The sequence below is a fragment of the Pezoporus wallicus genome, unplaced genomic scaffold (assembly GCF_028554395.1).
Source record: "Pezoporus wallicus isolate ANWC-B61680 ecotype Strahan unplaced genomic scaffold, APGP_CSIRO_Pwel_v1 contig_4901, whole genome shotgun sequence".
NCBI classification, from domain to species: domain Eukaryota; kingdom Metazoa; phylum Chordata; class Aves; order Psittaciformes; family Psittacidae; genus Pezoporus; species Pezoporus wallicus.
In genome coordinates this window covers 382,235-405,060 of record NW_026640354.1, presented here as the reverse complement: position 1 = coordinate 405,060, position 22,826 = coordinate 382,235, and the positions used below count along the sequence as shown (strand labels likewise).

At 38.4% G+C, this 22,826-nt stretch overlaps 1 protein-coding gene across 4 annotated transcripts in view; it reads right to left on the bottom strand.

Annotated features, from left to right (window-relative positions):
* FILIP1 (filamin A interacting protein 1) overlaps positions 1-22,826 on the bottom strand; it is a 131,965-nt gene that overhangs the window by 90,043 nt on the left and 19,096 nt on the right. For 2 of the 4 annotated variants that reach the window (XM_057418843.1, XM_057418842.1), the window contains exon 1: positions 17,012-17,470. The exons of the other annotated variants lie outside the window; for them this stretch is intronic. The gene's annotated coding sequence lies outside the window, so the exon portion shown is untranslated. Of the gene's footprint in view, positions 1-17,011; positions 17,471-22,826 lie in introns of those variants that run through there. 4 annotated transcript variants of the gene reach the window in all.

The window sequence follows — 22,826 nt, the reverse complement described above, 5'->3', positions numbered from 1 at the left end:
TTTGAGAGAAAGCTACTGAAGTAGTTGACTTAGATCAACTACTTCTTTTTCTAAGACTTGAACTGATGAGACTCAGAATGTACCTATGTTGATAAGACTGCTTAACAACAAACCCATTCCCTCCCCTCTGTGTTCAAAACCAGGCATCTTTAAAGATGCTAAAAATAAAAAACAGATTTAATGAAATAAAGTCACATATTTTCCTTAGTAATGAAGACTCTCACTATCTTATTCTCAGTGGATTTCATGGTTTCTTAGAGAGTATATGAAAAAAAAGAGATGGTCATGATCAGTGAGCTGACATACACAGCACCTTCTCAAAGATGCCCTAAGAAATTTCGAAATACTCCTTATAATAGTTTCAGCCAAACTTGGTTGCTCTTTTTTTTCCTTTATTTGATCTGCAAATATCCTTTTTTGGAAGAGCTCTGAAAATATATAAAAATAACACAATGTCTGCAATTTATGTTTTCCTGCTGCAATGATCTATGAGAGCATTTTTAAGATGAATCTATGTGACACTCTCCCAGAATTTTCTACGATGTTCTTGGGAATTTTGACCTATTTACTACAAACAAGTTTTAGTGCAAGCTGTTTAAGGCAGGCTTGTTTCCATATAGACACTGTTTTGATTTTAGGGTTATACAGATGAAATGTTGCTCCTTAGAGTCACACTCCAGATGATTTCACTGAATGGCATGACAGAATTGCAAAGTTTTTGCTATCCTTGAGAAGCCCGGGGAAGCGGCTGTTGTATCAAAGGAGACAAAATAATACAAAATTAAAACACAACAGTACCTACACTAGGTATTTCATAAACTCTCAAAGGCTACATAATCTAGTATTATCATTGGGCTCACAGAAAACCTAGATTCATTGCTTTCTTCATAATACAGTGACACCATATTATTATTTGTACTTGCAGGGTTTTGTTGTTTGGAATTTTTTTTCAGTAATGGCTTTGTGCTTGGTTACGTTCTCTCTATGCAGAGAAATGGGAAGATGAGGTTAATATAAATATTCTCCAGCATTAAATCAGTTCTTGTGTCCCAGAGAAAGGCTGGGACACCTGCACAGTCTCTAAAGACTCAGATTCTCTCAGCCCCTAGTGTTACAGTTACACATCCGTTCTGCTTTGTCCCCTGTTCCCACCACAGAAGGACTGGAAGCAGAAGGCTCTGATTAAAGCCTGCAGCTGAAATTGTGCTGGGCAGTTTATTCCAGTAAACGATGAATCCCACCTAAAAGCAGGGGTTTGACTGCTCTGAAGCAGATCTGGGTCACATTCTGTGCAAGGTTTCAGAGAAACAAAAAATGAAAATGGAATGTATGAACTGCAGAAACAGCTCCTTTTGCCATTTCAGATCTCTTTTTCCCATAAGATCACAAGAAGTCAGAGGTGCTATCCGAGTGAAGCAGAAAAATGATGAGAAAACAGTTTCTCTGCCCTCTTTTTTACACGTGTCCCAGCTGCCTGTCAAAGCCCAGTAGTGTTTTAACATCTTACTATGCAGGAAAAAACGTTGCTCAAATTGTCTGCATGATTCAAAATAGGTATTTGAACAAAAAATAAGAGAATTTTGAGGCACAGGAAGCAAGAACTCTGTGATTTTGCATGTAACTTCAGGTCTTTCCAAGTGTCAGCTCCTGCTCCAGTGAATATAAAGTAGACTTCACCCTCCCCCCCCAAGAGTAAAGCAGTCATCTCAGAATACCTTGTATTTAAAGTATCTTCCTGGGAGGCAGAAGACTGTGCTTTAATCCCTATACTGTAACAATAAAGTATTCTAACCTTTTCCTTTCTGGGTTGTTTTGGGTCTTTTTCATGGTTCCAAACTCCCACTTGTCTTGCTGTTCTTTAAATTTTGCTAGAACAGCCCCATAATAAAAACAGTATTTTGCAGTCTGGTAAAATATTTAATCCCATCAAAACCTAATGTGCCTTAATGCAAATCCTGAAAAAAGATAGCAAAGCATTCCTTCCTTTTTTTTTTTTTAAATACTTTTTTAGATTCAGTCATTAATCAAAAAAGTACATACACAGGTATAGTCTTAATCATAATTATTTTTCCTGAGAATTCATTTGAAGGACTAACTGAGCAATGCCTCTTCCCAATTTTATTTTGGGTCTCTGGTACATGCTGGCTGCTTCTGAAACCTGTTCTCCACCTTTTTCTCTCTTGCAGTTTCAGAGGTTCAGGGACAGAACTGGGAGCATTGTAACTGTTTTTGTTTTTTCTCTTGGACGAAAACAGTGCTGCCTTTGTGAAAATTTCCTTTTGAAGGTGAATCACCACAGAATTACTGAGTAATTATTACAAGAAAACTCTTATGAACCAAGAAATCAAAGTCTGTTTGCTAGGGGATTATACAATAAGATGGATAAGGTTTGTTGGTTTATTTTTGTATTGACCATGGTAAAAAAAATAACGAAAACAAAGATAGAATCATAGAATCATTGAACAGTTAGGATTGGAAAGGACCTTAAGATCATCTAGTTCCAACCCCGCTGCCATGGGCAGGGACACCTCACACTAAACCATGTCACCCAAGGCTCTGTCCAACCTGGCCTTGAACACTGCCAGGGATGGAGCATTCACAACTTCTTTGGCCAACCCATTCCAGTGCCTCATCACCCATACAGTAAAGAACTTCCTCCTTATATCCAATCTAAACTTCCCCTGTGTAAGTTTTAACTCGTTACCTCTTGTCCTATCACTACAGTCCCTAATGATGAGTCCCTCCCCAGCACCTCTATAGGCTCCCTTCAGATACTGGAAGGCTTCTATGGGGTCTCCACGCAGCCTTCTCTTCTCCAGGCTGAACAGCCCCAACTTTCTCAGCTTATCTTCATACGGGAGGTGCTCCAGTACCCTGATCATCCTCGTGGCCCTTCTCTGGACTTGTTCCAACAGTTCTATGTCCTTTTTATGCTGAGGACACCAGAACTGCACACAATACTCCAGGTGAGGTTTTACGAGACAGAGTAGAGGGGCAGGATCACCTCCTTCGACCTGCTGGTCACGCTCCTTTTCATGCAGCCCAGGATACGGTTGGCTTTCTGGGCTGTTGAGTGCACACTGAAGCCGGCTCATGTTCATTTTCTCATCAACCAACACTCCCAAGTTCTTCTCCACAGGGCTGCTCTGAATCTCTTCTCTGCCCAACCTGTAGCTGTGCCTGGGATTGCTCCGACCCAGGTGTAGGACCTTGCACTTGGCATGGTTAAACTTCATGAGGTTGGCATCAGCCCACCTCACAAGTGTGTTGAGGTCCCTCTGGATGGCATTCCTTCCCTCCAGCGTATCAACTGAACCACACAGCTTGGTGTCATCGGCAAACTTGCTGAGGGCGCACTCAATCCCACTGTCCATGTCAGTGACAAAGATGTTGAACAAGACCGGTCCCAACACCGATCTCTGAGGGACACCACTCATTACTGGTCTCCAGCCGGACATTGAGCCATTGACCACAACTCTTTGCGTGCAGCCATCCAGCCAGTTCTTTATCCACCGAGTGGTCCATCCATCAAATTGATGTCTCTCCAATTTAGAGACAAGGATGTCATGTGGGACAGTGTCGAACGCTTTACACAAGTCCAGGTAGATGACATCAGCTGCTCTACCCCTGTCCATCAGTTCCGTAGCCCCATCATAGAAGGCCACCAAATTGGTCAGGCAGGATTTCCCCTTCGTGAAGCCATGCTGGCTGTCACCAAGCACCTTGTTGATTTTCATGTGCCTTAGCATGCCTTCCAGGAGAATCTGCTCCAAGATTTTGCCAGGCACAGAGGTGAGACTGACTGGTCTGTAATTCCCCGGGTCATCCATTTTCCCCTTCTTGAAAATGGGGGTTATATTTCCCTTTTTCCAGTCATTGGGAACTTCACCTGACTGCCATGACTTTTCAAATATGATGGACAGTGGCTTCGCAACTTCATTCGCTGCCTTAGGACCCGTGGATTGATTTCATCAGGTCCCATGGACTTGTGTATATTCAGGTTCTTAAGATGATCTCAAACCAGGTCCTCTCCTACAGTGGGCACAAGGTCTTCATTCTCACAGTCCCTGCATCTGCCTTCCAAGACTTGGGTGGTGTGGTCAGAGCATCTGCCAGTGATGACTGAGGCAAAAAAGTCACTCAGAACCTCAGCTTTCTCCAAATCCAGGGTAGCCAGTTCTCCTGAGAGCTTCCTGAGGGGGCCCACGTTGTCCCTAGTCTGTCTTTTATCCGCAATGTACCTATAGAATCCCTTCCTGTTATCCTTCACATCCCTAAACAAGTTTAATTCTAACTGGGCCTTAGCTTTCCTAACGTGGTCCCTAGCTTCCCGAACAACATCCCTGTACTCTTCCCATGCCACCTGTCCTTGCTTCCACTTATTATAAGCCTCTTTTTTCATTTGAATTTTCCTCAGCAGCTCCTTATCCATCCAAGGAGGTCTCCTGGCCCTCCTGCTGCACTTCCTTCTGGTTGGGATGCAACACTCCTGAGCTTGTAGCAGGTGACCCTTAAATATCAACCAACAGTCTTGGGCCCCCCTGCCCTCTAGGGCTGTATCCCATGGAACCTTTCGAAGCAGGTTCCTGAAGAGGCCAAAGTCTGCTCTCTTGAAGTCCAGGGCAGTGAGCTTGCTGCACGCTCTTCTCACTGTCCTGAGGATCTCGAATTCGACCATCTCATGATCGCTACAACCAAGGCTGCCCTGAAGTGTCACATTTCCTACCAGCCTTTCCCTGTGGTGAGCACAAGGTCAAGCATGGCCCCTCTCCTTGTTGGCTCCTCTATTACATGCAGAAGGAAGTTGTCTTCCACACAAGATATAAGGTGATAACTAATGTAAAATATCAACCGACATATTGCACAGCTACATATGCGATATTATTTTTATTCCCAGATTCAGGTGCCTATTTTCTTACAGCATGGAGAGGATATGATAGTGGAGAGGAGCTGTTGTTACACCATTAGCAACTGTGAGATGGCTAATGTGCTCCCCCGACACATGACTGGACTACAGCCCTATTTCTGCCACTCCATTACAAATGGCCAGTATGAATAATTGCATAGTTACAGAATTGCACTGTGATGCAGGTACAGCCATGAATAAGGCAGCATTTTCAATCTAAGCAAGGGAGCCTTGAGATAGGGTTGATGTTGGGGTGAACTGAAATGTTATCTGTCAGCTGTAGCTGTCAGCAAAAATATTAAAGAAAGAGCAGCTGCATCATGCCACAAGCAGGGGAGTGGAGCAGTTGTATCTCCAAATAGATTTTAGAATCAGACTGAGTTTTCTTTTAATGAACCCCAGTAATAGCCATGGACTGTTTATTTTCAAACTTGCTTTGAGCCAGTTGATAATGTTACTGCTTTTAAAATGGTTTAAACAAATACTTGAGATGCAAGTAAAGAAAAGCTATTTAGAATAGCACTTACTGAAAGGTATGGCACTACTCGTACAAAATGTAACTTTTCCTGCTATTTTTCTCTTCTGTAGTTTTAATTACACCCTCACCCATTTAGTGTATAAGTGCTGATATAAAAAATAAAACTGGTATGATAATAAAAAATCTAACCATGTTTAGCAGTTGGAAAAAAAATATTGGTTTATTATTGTTACTGTAGCATTTATTCTTCCTTTTCAGACCATTTAATTAATAAGATACTAAGCTATCCAGGAAATATTTATTAAAGAATAATATCTTGCAGTCTTTTTGTGTTGCTATTAAGGAAAATAATAAGCATCAGCCTCTTTTGGTTCCTGAATTCCAAGATAAATGTAATAAAGCTTGTGGCGGGGTGTTATTGTTTACTGCTTGGAAAAACTTATGCAATAGCAGAATACTGGTCTGATTTTTGAGCTGCTGTTAATGAAGTACAACCAGACAGGGTACATTGCCATGAGTCAGGAAATCTGGATGTTCCTGGACAGAGGCCAAGGGAGCTTAGACACATCAGAGATGTGATGTATATGTATCCTCTGGGGGAGATACACTGAGTTGTTTTCAAGCATTTCAAGCTGCCTGATTCAAGAAGCAATCAAATGACCACCCTGAAATGCAGTCACTAGCTGTCTGTTTCTCAGAGTCCCCTGTTTTCACACCACGAAAACAAGAATGAAGTAAGCTGTTCAGGGGAGCATAGAGATTAGATATTAAGTTCAGCCTTGAGACAGTAGGTCCAAACCCCTGGGGGTTTAACTTTGTTCACTCTAAAAAAAAAAAAGAAAAAAATGAAAAAAAAACCCAACCACATAACGCACACAAAAAACCCCAAACAAACAAAAAAACCAACCAGAACACAAAAACCACCCTCCCCAAAAACAAAGCCCTTAAATTAAAAAAAAAAAAAAAAAAAAATGCTACAAAAGAATGGCATGGCTTTGTAAGAGAATGGGTGCTCCACTCTCCAAATGCTAAATCAGTTGCTGAAATGCTGCTCTTTCAGTACAGAACTATGGTACTTATGCAACTCTCTAACAATTTTTAAGACTTCAAAATGTTCTCACTGTAGGTCCCTATTTTTCAAGTGAAATTAAGTGGTTTCCTAAAACTAGTTGAGATCACGCAAAAGCGTGCCACTGGTTTCTTTTCCACCCCCCTTTTTGCAGCTTAACACAACCACTGCAGGAGACTTTAATTTTTCACTCTCCCTCACCCTTTTTTGGTAGGTTTGTTTTCCTTATCTTTCCTCAACCATTCCCTGCATTGTGCCCCAGGGGAGGACTACAGCTTTCACTGCCTCTCAGCAGAGAAGGACATGCAGAAGAGTGTCATCCAGGTACATGAGTGGCTGCTTGGACTTCCACATTTCACACCTTTTATCAGGGGAAGCTCTCAAAATAAAGACCTGACCTCCTTTTCACGAAATCCAAGGAAGGGTCATTTATTACCCCATTCTTTCCTCCCCTGGAAAGGCTTTCAAGTAAAGTAAAAAATAATTTCCAGACCTCCTACTTTGATCTGGACTAGCCTTGGACCTGCCTTCACCATTGCCACTGCCATTACACCATGGTAGGGCATGATGTGGTAGACCTGCATTGCCTTCAGTAGTGTTTCAGCAGCTGTGGCTGCAAGCCTCTTCTGTTCTGTGGCGCATTCATGAGTGTGGGATTCTGCCCTGCTCTCAGACTCGCTGTCCCTTCTGTCTACTGGTATTGCCAATCACACACATTCAAAATCTTGAGATAATTTTCCAAAGCTGCATGTCAGGGGATTTGACAGCCTCTCCTCATGGCATCAGATCATCTAAAGCTCATAAATGTCAATTCTCCTGAAGCCATCAGGACTGTTTTTTAATGATTTTCTCTGTTCTTAATTAAAGGTGAGACTCATGCAATGGCAACCCAATTGCCGAGGGTAAGTCCTTATCAAAAATCTCAGTTGCCAAGAACAGCTACCTGAGTTGCTGCCATTGCTTTAACAAAGTAGGCAGGACTGGAGACCCTGGTTATTTGCTGAGCCTGCAGCAGACAGGCAGCACTGCAGGACATTTCTGGTTTCAAGGTGCTCTATATTCCTCCAGCCAGTATTTGGAGTTAATGTGGCCTTCCCTCAGCCCCACAGGTGTCCCATAACAGGCTAATTTGGGCAATCGCCCAAATTAGTCACCTGCCCACCCCTTCCCTCAAAGGTCCTTTTTCCTCCAAGCTGTTTTTTTCCCCAGATGTCTCCTCCCTGTAACAGTTCAGCTTCTCCTGGGCACTCCCATAACAACAAGTTCACAAGCTGACAGTGCCAACTCTGCCCTATGAATTACTTCTGGTGCAACTGAACTGGAGGAAATGGTCTTATTTTTCTGAAACATCTTAGTATTGATATTAGTTTGGTTTCTATTTTGGTATAGTTTTGTTCCTGCAGCTTCCTGGTCCTCCTCTTTCCTTTTTCTGCTCTGCTTTTACCAGTACAGCTGATTTCTTGCTATTCACAACTCAGGGCACAAATCTGCTTCCCTCTGGGGAGCTCCTCTAAAAATACATATTCTTGTCATTCAGACTAATTTAACTTCTATTCCTACTTCTCCCAACAGAATCTAGTTTCCAAGGAGGGCTATTTAAGTCTCCTTATTCAAAGCTGTTGACATGATGTTCAATACTGCAACATCTCAGGGTGTCAGTCACTACTATATTTATTCTTGTAACATCCCAGGTGTTATTAAAAGTGTAGAAGTAAATAACTTGCTGAGAGTCACACAAGGAGCCACTGCTGTGAATGCAAGCCATTTAACCAGCCTTCCTCTCTCCTGGTATGATACTTAGCATTTCACAGTTTAAGCTAACATTATTTGAAAGGCATAAACAACAAAATTCAAATATGGCATGAATATTTTGGAGAGGGAGCCTGAATTTAGCAAAGTGCTCCTGATTAATAAGCAATCTATCAGATGTGCTGCCACTCTTACAGCCTATTCCCTGTAGTGTGATTTAGTTGTTTATACAACTAATGCTGGAGGCATCTAAATCAACCTTCCTTGTGTGAAGTTATGCTTGCCTCATTTTTTCATATACTTGCTGATTTGGAGGGATTTTTGGAGTAGACTGTAGTAGCCTGTAGAATTGTTCCTGCCTTACTTATTTGTTAACCAACTTACAAACTGTTGTGTTCAGAGTATTCACTGAACACTTACACAGATTATTCAGTTTATTTCTGATATGTTCCTACGTTTCCTTTGTGCTATCTAAGCTAAGGAGAAACTCATTACATTGCCTATAGTTAACATCACATATTTTTCTAGCACTTAGTTCTCAGAGACCTGTGATGACAAGGGTTGTGAGGCTGGTAGTGATACAAGGGCTAGAAACTAGTATCACTGCAGGGAAATTGTTTTCTTGGAGCCAGGCAGCTGTGTCACTGTCACAGAGAGGGCTCTGAACAGGTCCTCATGGGCCCCCAAGTACCACAGCAGTCCTGTTGTGTATTTCCATTTACAAATAGATCAAATTCTGTACCAAAGGTACTTACATTGTACACCCTCCATCTTTCTAATAAAAAGCTGTTCCAAAATAATTTGGGGTTTAAGAACACACTCTCTGAAAGCGGGAAAATCAGTTCTTTTAAAACCACTCCACAAATGGATTCAAGGCAGGGTAGTTAAAGATCCTGTTATCTGATTAACCCATGGTTTAGAGGCCCCTAGCTTTAAAACACTAAGCTTCCTGTCCTCCTGCTGAATCAATTCTTTGTATAACCTGTATGCATGCAAGGGATTAGCTCCTCAAATTCCTCTCTGTAGCAAGCACCAAATTTGCTTTAGACAAGTACAATGGGATCTGAGACCTCCATACTCCCACGCTGTGAGAATTCCTCAGCCTTTGAAGATGGCAAAATTTTAGTTACATCATCCAGTTCTAGTAACATTATTTGCTGAGATATCTAAAGAGAAGAATACCTGTCTTAAGAGTTTATTCTTACTAGGTATGAGAAATTATATATGGAAAGATTGCCTGCCACATCCCTTTGAGTGCCACAAGGCCACCACCTTGCCCTTGTTTCATGCTATGGTAATCACCACCACGTAAATTCAGATGCTTGCACAACCAAGGGCTTTTCTAAAACAAAAGAGCTAGTCTCAGATTGGTTCAACCAGAACTCCATCTAGGAATCCTGTTTGCCATATGTGCATCATTCTCTGTTCCTGATTAGGATACAATTGAAAAGAGATGCTCAGGAAGAATAGTGAACTCAGCAGTGGAAGCAGTCTGCAGGGTTCCCTTCCTCAAAACCAGCATCTCTGTTTTCTTTCCTTATTTGCTTATTACTTACAATCTCAATGCTAGTTTTTCATCTTATTGGAATTCCTAGAAAGATAAAGATAGCATATACTTAACCTTTTATTTTCAGAATCCTTTTTCAAAGAGATGGCACCTTAATAGTATTCTAATTCTAAATGTTTGGCTTTCAAACACAATGTGGTAGGGAGGAGGAAGGTGTCCATACTGAAAGCTGGAGTGAACTAGGGTGGAAAATTTTATACAAAATTTTTGGTTCTTATTATGCTTAGTTTAGATATAACACCTCAAACTTAATAAAACTGAACAAAACCCTCCTACCGATATTGCTTCTTTTGCAATTTTAGAAGAGCCAAAGGCCTGTGATTTATACTACTATCAGTTGTTGCTCCTGCCAACTTCTATTCAGCATACAGATTTTGATACAGTGATTATCATCACTGGCAAAATATTCCTCAGCCAGCCATGTTCAAAACTTTGTGGTCCAAATAGAATGTGAGACCTTAAAATAACTACAGATTAAAAATATTCAAGATAACTGTAAATAATCAAGGCCCTGAGCAACCTGATGAGATTCTGGAGTTAGCCCTCTTTGAATGAGAAAGGATGGCTTCCGTCAGTTCCTTCCACTTTTAATTCTGGTTCTGTAACATCATAAGTGGCACCTCTCATTCAGAGAACATACCACTGTGACCCTGCCTTTTACTATTTGCAAAGTGATGCTTTTTTTGACTTAGATTCTAGCCTCTGGCTAGTGGCAGTAGTTGCCATAGCCAGCTGCCTCATAACGTGGCTCCTCTGGCACTCAGGAGCTCTGTTGCCATGTGTGTCCCTCCATGCAGAAGGGACATCTTGTTCTCTGGTATGTTTGACATGCTTGAGGACATCTAGCATGGCATCGTTCCCTTCCTTCTGACTCCTGCCCAGAGTCAAACATTGGAATGTTTATTTTTCCTCTAAAGAATTTTATCAGATTGAAGAACTGAAATCCTTATCTACTGGAATATTAGTTGTGTTTCTTTTTATTACAGAAGTCCTTGTAGGAAAAAAAAAAAAAAGTAGGAAAAATGAAACACTATAGAAGAACTACTGTACTCTTTACTTTAAAAGTTAGATCCAAGAGGTTTTGTAATTACAGATGGTGGGACAAGTGAAATTTTGGGGATAAGTATGAATGACAGACATAGGAATTGAATAGCTTTAGCATGAGAAATATATGCCTAATTTAAAAAAAATATTAGTCAGCTCTACACCAAAGCAGTCATAGTTAATCACATGTGCTTTGCCACCCTTTCATTTATGTCCTTGCCTATGGTTTTTAAGTGGATATTTTTTCAATAACCTGGATTATATATTTTTAAAGTAAGAATATTCTTTGAGTCACATAACTTGACAGTGTGAGGTTTTATGACTATCCTACCTATTACGTTCACAAACCCGAACTTCAGAATAAATTGTATATGTTTTTCTTTAGTGCATATTTGTTGTCACAGTAACTGCAGTTTTCCCAATAAATGGAAATTGCATCGTTTCCTTAGCATTCAGGTTATTGCACTGAAATAGCACCATGAACTCACCACCACTTCTCCCTTCCTGTTGTCAAGCTAGTTCTCATTTAGTTACAGGAACAGGCACTAAAACAGGTTAGTTTAGATATGCACACATTAGAAAGCTGAAGCAAGTCTGCTTAGCCCCGTTACATCCTATGACTCATGCATGTGTGGGAAAGACCTTATTTTCACAGAGATCTCTTAGATAAACAAGGCAAGTTGGCAGCAGTTTGATTACACTGATGTTAGCAGACTCCTGCTTTCTGTTGCGTTCATTTGCTTTATATTTTCTGAAAAATGCAAGCAGTCTGATAAACTCTAATGAAAATTCTTGTCTCAAGGACACACAGGCTTTCATTTTCAATTATTTTTCTTTTTTAATAACAGCGGCCTTGAAAGCAGTTTCTAAAAATTCCTTTTCTTTTATTAGAATAGAATCCACTTTTTCTCCTCTTTTTTTTTTTTTTTGAAAGTTTGTTAGTGAAGCTGTGGCTCTTACTATCCACTCTCATGACACACTAGTTAGTTAGTTACCTCCCCCCACCTAAGCCTACAACCTGCTAAATACTGTGGACTTCACATAGAAAATAGGTTTAACTCCCAAAATATTACTTTTACATATGTACTGGAACAAACTTTTGAACAGCATAAATCACAAAACGTTATACCCTTTGATGCCATTTCCCCAAAAAGGAAAAGCAAAGAAATCAACCCTTACTGCATTAAAGAGCTCTTAAAGTATACAAATAAAAATGAAAAAGTTTATTACAAATTCATCTAGGTTTTTCCTCTGAAATCCCACTGGTTTAGATCTGAACGAGTCTGGCCACATCATAGATAATGAAGATTTTAATTGCCATTTTATCAGCTTTGAAATGAAACACATTTGGACAATGTACAGCAATCTTTTAGATCCGCACACCCCTTTGCTTGTGTCAGCTAAGAGCAACTAGATGGGTTGCCCATTTAAGGGAAAAAGTACAAGCTCCAGCCTATTTCCCTGTACTTCAGATGAGTTTGTCCCACTCCTTCAGCAATGTATTCTGTAATGCCAAAAAGCATTTCTTTTCTTACAAAAGGCATGCACACGTGCACATACATATGCACATTTCTGCCTAAGTTTCAGCTGTCATAGAGCTGCACAATTAAGGAACTGGATGCTGGAATTCTTAATTTTCTCCTCAGTTTTATAATACCACACACAGCAATTAACTGGAGGGGGGATTTATTAACTGGAGGGAGGAGCAATGCCATTCCATTACCTTGGAACACTACTCACTAAACAGCCCAGGATAAACTATGCATTTTAACAGCTGTGTATCTGCAGAACAATGATTCCGAAATAAAAATGCAATTGCGCTTTTAGGATATATGTTTTTAAATGTAGGAATCGACTCCTGTGCTGTATTTATGAAGCGTGCAAAGCATTTTGGAGGAGACCACAATGTATGTAATCTCACATATCATCTTTACAGCTAGAATTTGTATGCTTTACTTGTGGAAAATATTCAGAGATATAGTGATACAGTCCAGCCAAAGCAGAATGAGAATGATAGGGCAAAGCCATCTTGAATTAAAAAAAAACCAAACAAACCACAAAACCCAAGCTGTCCCAGTTTAGGAAGACTTCGTGTTTGCATTGATATTAGCACTTAGTTTGCTATGATGGTAAGAATAAAAATACAGAAAATGCAGACTATCTGCAGAAGCTGGAGGGGTAGGTGGAAAGACCCAAAAATAAAAGGAAAAAGCTAATCAAGTATCCAGAAAGGTGCAATTTTCACAAATACATTAGGCACCATGCAATCTTCAACGTGACTAGAGACTCCCACTATCTCTCCTGAACAGGCAATAGGCACAATTGTTCCTGTTCTTTGGACACCATACTCAAAGAATAACTAGGACTGTGTTACAAATGCCTTATTTTTCTAGTATCACTAATTCTTTATGAAATATTGTTTCCTCAGTTATTCAATATCTTCCAATATCAAGAAAAGCCTGTATTCCCCAAATAATCCCCTGTATTCTGTATTAGGAAACAACCTTTAGTAGAAAACATTGAGAAATGAAAAGTGAAAAGGCTAAAAATGAGAAGCACCAGAATAAGATGATTCTGAAAAGTATAGGTGTTTGTGTTTCTTGTAAAGAAGCATTTAAACTTTTCCATACAATATATTCACATTTTTTTATCACATACACTATTTTATCTGTCTAGATTTCAGTTCTTATCTTAGGTTTTGCACACTAAATATTTTTTTTTGTGAAATAAGAAGTATGAATATATGGAGTTCCTTCTTTTTTGTCTTGTGTCATCTGGCTTCCTCACAAATTTTATAGCTCTATATCTCAAAATGGCATTTTAGACATGTAGAACTACAAAATCCCTGCCCCCAAATTCAGTTTATATATTAAAATAGTATGTCAAAGTCTAACAACAAGCTTTGAGACAGGAAGAAACAGGAAATTAGAGAAAAAGTAAAATGTCTCTTTGGAAAAAAAATATTTGGACAGCAATACAGATGATGTTTTTTGTGAAATACTCTTGAGGGGACTGTAAATTTATATGTTAATTATTGAAGACCTGATCTTTTTAAACTCAAAGGAAATCTCATTCTGTATTCAGTGGCATAAACCTGGCCTCTGACCCAGCACAGCTCTGAGGCACATTCTTAATTTATGCCTGGGGGACACATCAACTGTTTTAGATGAGATTACCTAAAGCCTTAAATTAAAAATGTGTTGAATCTGTGCCAACAGAAAGATCCTGTATCAGGAGGAGTTTTACTGATATACCTGTGTCAGTATGGAAACAGCTACACTGGTGAACTTGTATCCCAGAGGAAAAAACAGGTAGAAGTAAACATTTCCCAACGCAATTATGCTTACTCCATAAGCTGCTTCATGGGCACAACCGTATTGTCAGAACCCTACACTGATCAACACAGCTCTGTTAGTAGACAAGTTTAGTCTTTCCATAACATTAGTGACAAGTGCTACAGTGAAAGGCACTATAGAAAACTCATGTCATTAGGTCAATGTCAAGTTTGATAAAGCCAGTAGTGTAGCGGATGGACCATTTAACACCAGAGCCAAAGGTATTACTCTACCAGATATGAGTAGGAGGAGTTTGGGAAAATCGGGGCACATGTGAAGATGAGTTTTGAAGATTAATTTCAAATCTTTGAATTTGGTGCTAAAATGAACCACATGTTCTATAATGAGTTTGAAAGACTGAAGTGATAACAAAACAGTTAAGACAATAACTTTAGCTGTTGCTATATCGGCTAGAAGCAGCCCTAAATTGTAATATTGACCCAATGAAGGTGAAACTATGAGCCACAGCCAGAATCTGGAAGTGGATTCAGATCGGGAGGAATACACAGTCTTTAGCACTATGAAAAGCACCATTCATTCCAAAGTTATGGGAATATAAATAAAATCAGAATAATATCTAATGAGGAAAATAAATGGGTATCCTATGTCTACTTGTCTTCCAAGAAAATCTCTACAATGGGATATATCACCAAAACCTAAATTACTTTTTGATTTGATACAAAATTGAGCTTGGTTTCACTGGTCATTAGTAGAGTTGGCTACTCTTAAAATATGAAACCGTCTGTGGAATAGACACATTACATATTCTGCAGATTTGATTGGAAAATCCCAGCGCCTCTTTTTGGACACCTGTTGAGAAGAGTAATTTTAGCCTCGTCCTCCATTTTAAAGTAGAAAGGAAGACAGATGTATGTAAAACCACAACTCAATGTGTTAGAGTTGGAAGTTGCTATCAGACTGTTCAAAAATCACTTTATTTGACAGTTATCAGGCTAATTTACCTTTTCTTTTAAAAAGTTTGCTCAAAGTAAATTGTGGAAGAAAAGTAAAATTATAAAGTCATATATTATGCTGAGCAACAACTAAAAGCAAAAAGCAGTTGATAATTAGCATAGCATTTTCCAGGTTTTGTCATCCCTACATATTCAGAAGGTCAAAATAGCTTTTTCTCCAAACGTTATTATTTGCCAATTAACTCGGTCAAAAGAAGTGGCAATATTTCACACTAATGTCAAGATGACAAAACCTGTACAAATCATATTGTTTCAGTTTTAGTTCTCATTCTATAGCTTTCTTAAAAACAAACAAAAAAAAAACCCCAACTTTCTCCAGATATGTCTATATTAAAACGTAATACTAAAGCTTCCTTTTGAGATTTAGATATGGAATAACACAGTGCTGTAGTAATTCCATAGTAACGATTATCACATTAAATCATGGCCAACAAAAAAGTATTCCCATTTAGTGCTTAAGTAGTGTGCCTCTTGCTATGATATAAAATATAAACTATATTATTTTTACTTTTAAGAATTTCCCTCCATCCTAATACTCCATTTATCTCACTGTTTCACAGGCAGTTACATTCTTAGCCATCAAGTCAAAGTTGCTTCAGAGTATTTTAATTTCGTCAAATCTGTAACTATGCCACTGCTAAGATGTGGTATTGACGTCATTTGTATAGTATGCAGAGATGAAACTAGAATTATTTAGCAAGCAAGACCTTCTCATCTCCCTGAGGCAGTCACAGAGTCCACAGATTAAGTGTCAAAAACCACAGACAGTCAGCAAAGACTCACTCAGTCTATTCGTTCTTTAGGACAAATATTTTTCATCTGAAACAATATGACATAAACCTGTGAACAGGATTTTTGTATGGGTTAAGTGCATTCTTTAAATCTTTGCCTTCATATTGCATGTGAATTCATAATCAATACAACTTTTAAAAATTCATGCATACTAATTTTCTTTTGTTTGAAGAAACTGGCTTTAAAGGACTGCAGGGGGAGGGTGGGATGGGGGGGTATTCATTCTTCAATTGACCAAACAGCTTTTGTCAGTTTAGACAAAGCGAATCATACTAAGCAAAAAGGTGATATATCCCTTAAATTACATGATCGTTATGGGACTATCAGATACGCATTGCCAACAGACAAACAGGCTTCCATTCTGTTGTCAGTGTAAAACGTCTGAGCACTGGTTTCTTATTTATTTTGCTAAAAGAAACAAATACTTTAACAACAGTGATCTAGCTCAAGTGCACTTGGCTACAATAAACATAAGGTCAGTCTTTAGGACAGTTGCATTATACAACTAATCAACTGAGCAGAGATACATATTTCTTCTATATAAATAAGTACAAGAGGAAGAACCAGGAGCTCATGTCAAAAGGACAGTATGAAAGGCATTAGGTGTGCCTGTATGCTAAAAGTTAGTAAGGAAACAAAAAGTACAAATGCATTGGGTCACAAAGTATTCAGTTAATTCAGTTAGTGAAAGTGCATAGCTATTTCCCCTTACTACTTGCACAGGCTGTCACTTTTAATAGCTGCTAGACTATCACTGGTAAGGGATGAGATGTATTCTATTCTTGAATGTTGGTTTATCTTCTGTCAGCATGTAAGCAGATGTAAGCAAGATACATGTCAAATTCTATACACACTTTTTCATATTATTACTAGGCATTTGTTTATACTCATTCTAAGAACTGCAAAAGTTATTTAAGCAAAGTTTTTCTGTAATGAATGTCTAAAGTAAAAATCTAAACCTCTTATCCCAGCTTTTATCTACTGACGCTTCCAAACTATGCAGAAGATTGTTCATAAAAGGAAAGAAGCAATAGTCACTAGAAAAGAAAATAACTTCTTTCTAAAAGAATGCATTGGAGTGGTTAATTAAGTCTTACCTGTCAGCAACACAAATCTAGTAATATCCTTCACACCACAAGATCACAGTAGCTCGTCCCACAGCACTACCACAGTAGCAGACTGATCCAGCCCAGGAGAACACAAAGAGAGAAACTTTTCCCACTTTTGTAGGTCTACCAGCAGCTAAAGTAATGAAGGAAATGGTTTAGAGAACAGAAGACCGGAGCTGCTTCTCGCAGAAATTCCAGGCAGAAGTAGGAGGTATACTCTGTCTGTGTCTCACCCAGACTTTTGTTTGAAAGTTTTTTCAACTGTTGCTAGGTGGTGTTAGGCTTTGGCAGTTTAGTTCTCAGATTGTATTTCCCCTCTTCTGGTCTCTTCACACAGCGTTACAGCAATGACTTTGTTGAGCTCAGCTCGCTTGTGCTATATTTAACCAGTGTTCTCAGCAAGTCAAGCCTGTCAACAGCTGAGAAGTTTGGAGCAGGCTTTGCCGAGTTCCTCAGCTGCTGAATTATCAGTGGATGTAGCATTGCACAGCCCAGCTACTACATTCACTGAAAGATTGTGGGGAAACTGTCAAATCCTTTTAAGGGCTTCCAGTGACTTCACAGGAGTAATTACTATTTAAAACACTAAGTACAAGATATGTTTTTAGGCATATATTTCAGACTGCTAGAGAAAGAATACTTGTGTTCACAGCAGATGAGTTCAATTATTTATACAGTGAGGATTTTCCTAGGACAAGTAGGAAGTTTATAATTTGAAAGGTATGCACTTCACTTGAGGAAAAATTACATGTGGGGAGAACTTTTTGCAGCATGATTTTTTAGAGTTCAAATATATTAAGATGACATGGAGAAATTAATGAAAGGTTTAAGCTGGAAAGTTTTTAAAGTATTTCAAAGGTTTAAGCTGGAAAGTATTCCAAAGACAACCTTTTCCTCCCAGACCAAGAGCTTCCTAGAGTCATTCCTACTCTGTCACTGAAGAATAGAAAAGCCACGCAAATCACAGATTATTTTATATGACTATTAGGAACACATTACTTAAGGGCTGTATACATTCTGATGTATCCACACTTGCTTCTGGATCTAATTACTGTTCCTAATTCTAAGCCATAAGTCTCTTAATCAACAGACCAATAGTAACATTGGGCAGCTTTCAGCCCACAAAACCACGATACCAAGATTCTCCAAAGATGCTGCAGATCTCAGACTCCAGAGCAAAGTACTATAGCCTCATGGCAGAGCAACCCCGTAAACATCTCTGGCAATGAAAATTCCTTACCCTGACAATTCTGTTCTCATTTGAGCTGTGATTTAGAGTGAAATGCAGAATGGGCCTCCTTTGGGAAGTTTTTCCCTGGTGATGATTTGCAATATTCATCTAGGGTTACATGATGAGGAAGGAAAGAAAGAAAGAAGAAAGGGAACTAAAAAAGTAGAAAGATGCTAAGAAATTTGTCGACACTTATATGTGGAGACACCCCAAATTCTCAGAGCAAAAGAAGATCCAAGCAAATCATAACAGTACCCTTCAGTGATTCAGGGTCACTGTGCAAATAGTAGGACGGGCAGCAGCGAAAAGGTACCATGCTCTTTGTGGCAATTTCAACATGCAGGAACCTATTTGGCCACAACTACATGAGATACCAGTGGATGAGTACAAGCCCTTACAGGAAGCAGCTGTAGAATCAGCGGTAGCCTGGTGCTGTGATCCTGTCTTTGGAATGACTTCTTGATCTGTGTCATTGTCTAAACAAGGAAGGAACAATGAAAAAACACTTTAATTCTCAAGGAGCTCATAAGGAGAAAATTATTTAAGTATTAGGTATTATGTCAAACAACTGATATTTAGACGTTCATGACACATTTGTAAGTGCCCCAAACACTTCCATCATGTCAAATATATTTTATTTTGGAGACCAAGAAATAATCACTAATTTTGTGTTGTCCATTTCAATATTTGACTTGGACAAAATAACAAGAATATATAAAAATAGAAACACTTCTGTTTTACAGAAACAACTATTTGGAAGATTATTGTAGAGACATAATATATTGGCAGAAAGTTTGGTGTTACATGCTTACACTTTGAACTGAAGTGAGTTACATATATCTACGTTCTAAAAAGAACATCTAATTTTGTCCCATCATATAAAATTGAGGTACTCCAATCAAATGAGTAACAGTTTGACTATCCTGGCCTTAACTTCTTGCTCAGAATGCAATATTAATAGTACTTTATCCATTAAACTCTAATAAATCAGGCAAACAAAACAATTTACTTTGCTCATAAATCTCAGAAAAAACAAATGATTCTCAGCATTTCTCTCCCATTAGTTAGTGACACATTCACTGAGGGCAAAACAATACTAGTTCTTAGGAGGCAATCTCTGCTGCCAGCCCTTGTGGGTGGGTTTCAGTAGTGACCTGCTGATGCGAGTCTGCTAATTCTTGTACACTTGCAACCTTACTCCCCAGCTGTGCACCATAGATATTAATCCTGTAACACAGTGGGAATTTCAGCAAAAACTTGGGGAAAATGGAAGATTTTGTAAGTGAATCAAAGAAAATATAAGGACCTCTAGCATAGGAAAGAGTGTAATTAATCTGCATTACTGGAAATGTAAAACTTTTAAATTTGTGCGGTATGAAAATGGTTTACATCTAAGTATTCCCTACCAAATGACGAAAAAAATGGTTATAAATACATAGGCTGTGGAGGATGGAGAACAGGAAAAAAAAAAACAGAACTACAAAAGAGACTTTTTTGTTTGGCATCCTACATTAGATCCTAATGTCAATATAAGGCATCATCCTAAATCCTAGTGACATCTTACAACTAAGTCTAAAAATTGAGTTTCTTATAATTTCTGATACTTACGTTATGTCTTAATTAGTCAACCAGGATACTGAAGTCTGAAGGCAATGCTTCTAAGAAAGATTTTAATGGAAGCTAAAGCTCTCAGCCTTATTTCAATCAAAACTCCAAATGCCAGAGTAATGCAAAAGGGGACAAAATGTGGCACTTGAGAGTGAACAGCAGCAGCAGCAGGACCTGTCGTCACTTTTGGAGATAATGTCAGTCACAAATACTGAAGAGGGATTGTCATTGTTCACACTATCATGTTTCTCTGTACTTTACTAGAAAATGGAAGAAAAACTTTTATGACCTGAGCTGCTCTAGAGAAATTCCAGGCTTGAGGCAGAAACTGCTGGCAGAAAATCCATGTTTTTCTACACAGAAGATCAAAACAGATTGCTTCTTCTGTCTGTGCTGGTTCCTCTTGACTTTAAAATGTGTGCCTGTAAGTAAGCTTTTTCTGGAATACATACAGTAGGGTTACTATATAACTTTTGTCTCGACTATCCATCACTGTAGTGTATATCTCATTCTCTTAAGTCATAGAGGCATCCAGAGATAAAACCTTCTACCTTTGTCTTTTTTTAAATATTTTACATCAAAATTAACTGGACCAATGTATTAGAAACAAATCTATCTAAATGAGTTTTGTGTTTCCTGACTGTATGTCCTGAGGAGCACTACTATGTGTATATTTCTGTGTGAGCAATCACTGACTTCATTTAGTTGCTCCTTAAAATACACTGAAGCAAGTCGTAAGTATTTTCATTTCTAAAAAATTAATTTTTCATTTGCTTGAAGGCTGGCGCACCATAGTCTTTTGACAGCCTACTTTCATAATACTTATTGCTCACTTCCAGAACAGGTATATTATTTGAGATTGCACTACTGCTTTTATCTTTGTTTTGGCTTTACAGTATAACTTGTGCTGCCTTAAAGTATGTTGGAACAGAGGGTGTTTGATCGTGTTTTGATGAATTTGATCTTGGCTGCACCTCATAAAACCTGATATTGCTTTTTGGACATTAGCTCTGCTGTATCTTCAGCTCAAGCACCCACTTTTTTAGAACCAAAGAAAATACACATTTCTGCCATCTAGCTCATAGATTCAGTTTAGTTGTCTATTTAATAATCTTGCCAAATTAATGAAACTAAAAAGACTTTGTGATGTTCCACATATTTCCAATGTTCCAATATTTTCCCAGATACGTAAATTATTTTCCTAAGAAAACCATGTAGAATTAAAAAGTCAATTGCATAATTAACACTGGCATTTACATTTTTCTTACACTGTTTACTCCGTTTTTTGACATCTGCAAAAGATACGCCATTAATCTTAATTTTACTAGTGGTAAACATGTCAGATGTATAAAAAAATAAATAAAAAAATTCATGCCTGAAGATCATTGCCACAGTCACAAATCTCCAGGAACACTTACAGGAGTACAGGAGTTTTATAGTCGTTTTGTAACAGTTTTGCAAGCTTTATCAGTGAAATAAAAATAGTGTGTCTTTTATTTTGATCCTCTATATTCTGTCTTCATCTATATTCTTTCTTCAACAAGCATTTTTGGCTTCTCCTCCCCCCTTCCCCCCCGCCTTTGTAATTTTAATGAAAGAAATATATTAAAAGATTTGGCCATTTCAGTTATTTTAAATTTCATATTTCTCCACTGTACAAAAAAAAAAAAAATAAACAAAAAAAAAAACCAACCCTGACATTTCTTACATCTTCTGCAAATGAGGTGAGGTGCAATTCAAAGATGATTTGAGACAGCTAGAATACATAGCCACATCAAGAGCATCAGATGGCCCATCAGAATTAGAGGGGCACAACACTGTCTACAAAAAAAGAAAAAATAGTGATAACTAGAATCATGTTTGAACACTTTTCAGTTCAAAGACCCAGAACCTGGTTGTCACAGTTGGGTCAAATGGAGACAGCGTGAAGCATGAGTCGAGGAAAGTGCCAACTCAGACCTCTGCAAATAAAGTAAATCATCTTATTTGCTTCGCTGCCACACCCCAGGAGTGGTATGCAACTTGCTCGAAGACTATGATAAAAATGAGCTGAATAGGGATTAATTGCTTTTAGGGCAGAATAAACTATTTTTATACTCTAATACAGCCTCCTACACAGGAAAGGCTGTGGAATTTTCTCATGCAAAACAGCAAGTTGTAGTGAATTAAAGCACATCTTTTAGAAAGATTATATAAATAAAATATAGATAATTTGCCACAGCAATGTATAATGCAGTCCAACAGTTAATTACTTACTGTTTCAAGCAAACAGCAACTGCAGTTTATTACCACTTTGATGTTGGCTGACCTTAGCTTCTAGCCCATGAGATGGCTAGTCAGTGGCCTTCAACTTTTCTCAATTCGTTCAATTCTAATAATGTTTCTGTAGAGACTAACAACCCTGCAGAGAAAAACTAGCTAGATGTGTTTTTCCTGGGTTTTGTGTCTGCATTGGAAGTAGTGTAGATGTCCCTGGACCACTTCTCATTAAGTAGGTAATTAAAAATCATTATTAGACTTCCAAGGGACTATAATGAGCTTCTCACTGTCCCTTCGCAGATATTTGTATATTATGAAAGAACCCACTCAGATTACCTACAGTTGTTAAAAAATAATCAAGCAAATATGCAAGCATTCTACAGGTCTAATCCTGTGACACTAGATTATTGATCAGATAAATATGAGTAAATACAGACAAAAATATAATACTATTTTAATGCTTAAGAGTTTCCTTGAAAGGACACATAGAATATGTTTTATGAATAGTGCCATGATATGTTGCATTGAATTAATATAGTCCTATACAAAAACCTGGAAGGGAACATGAATCTATCAGCTGCAGGTAGGTAATTTGCACATGCAAAGAATATTATACACATTTGCTCTTATGTCAATCAAACACAGACTTCAATTCCACTTTTAATGGAATAAGACCAAAAAAAAACATTCTTCTCCTTGTAGCTC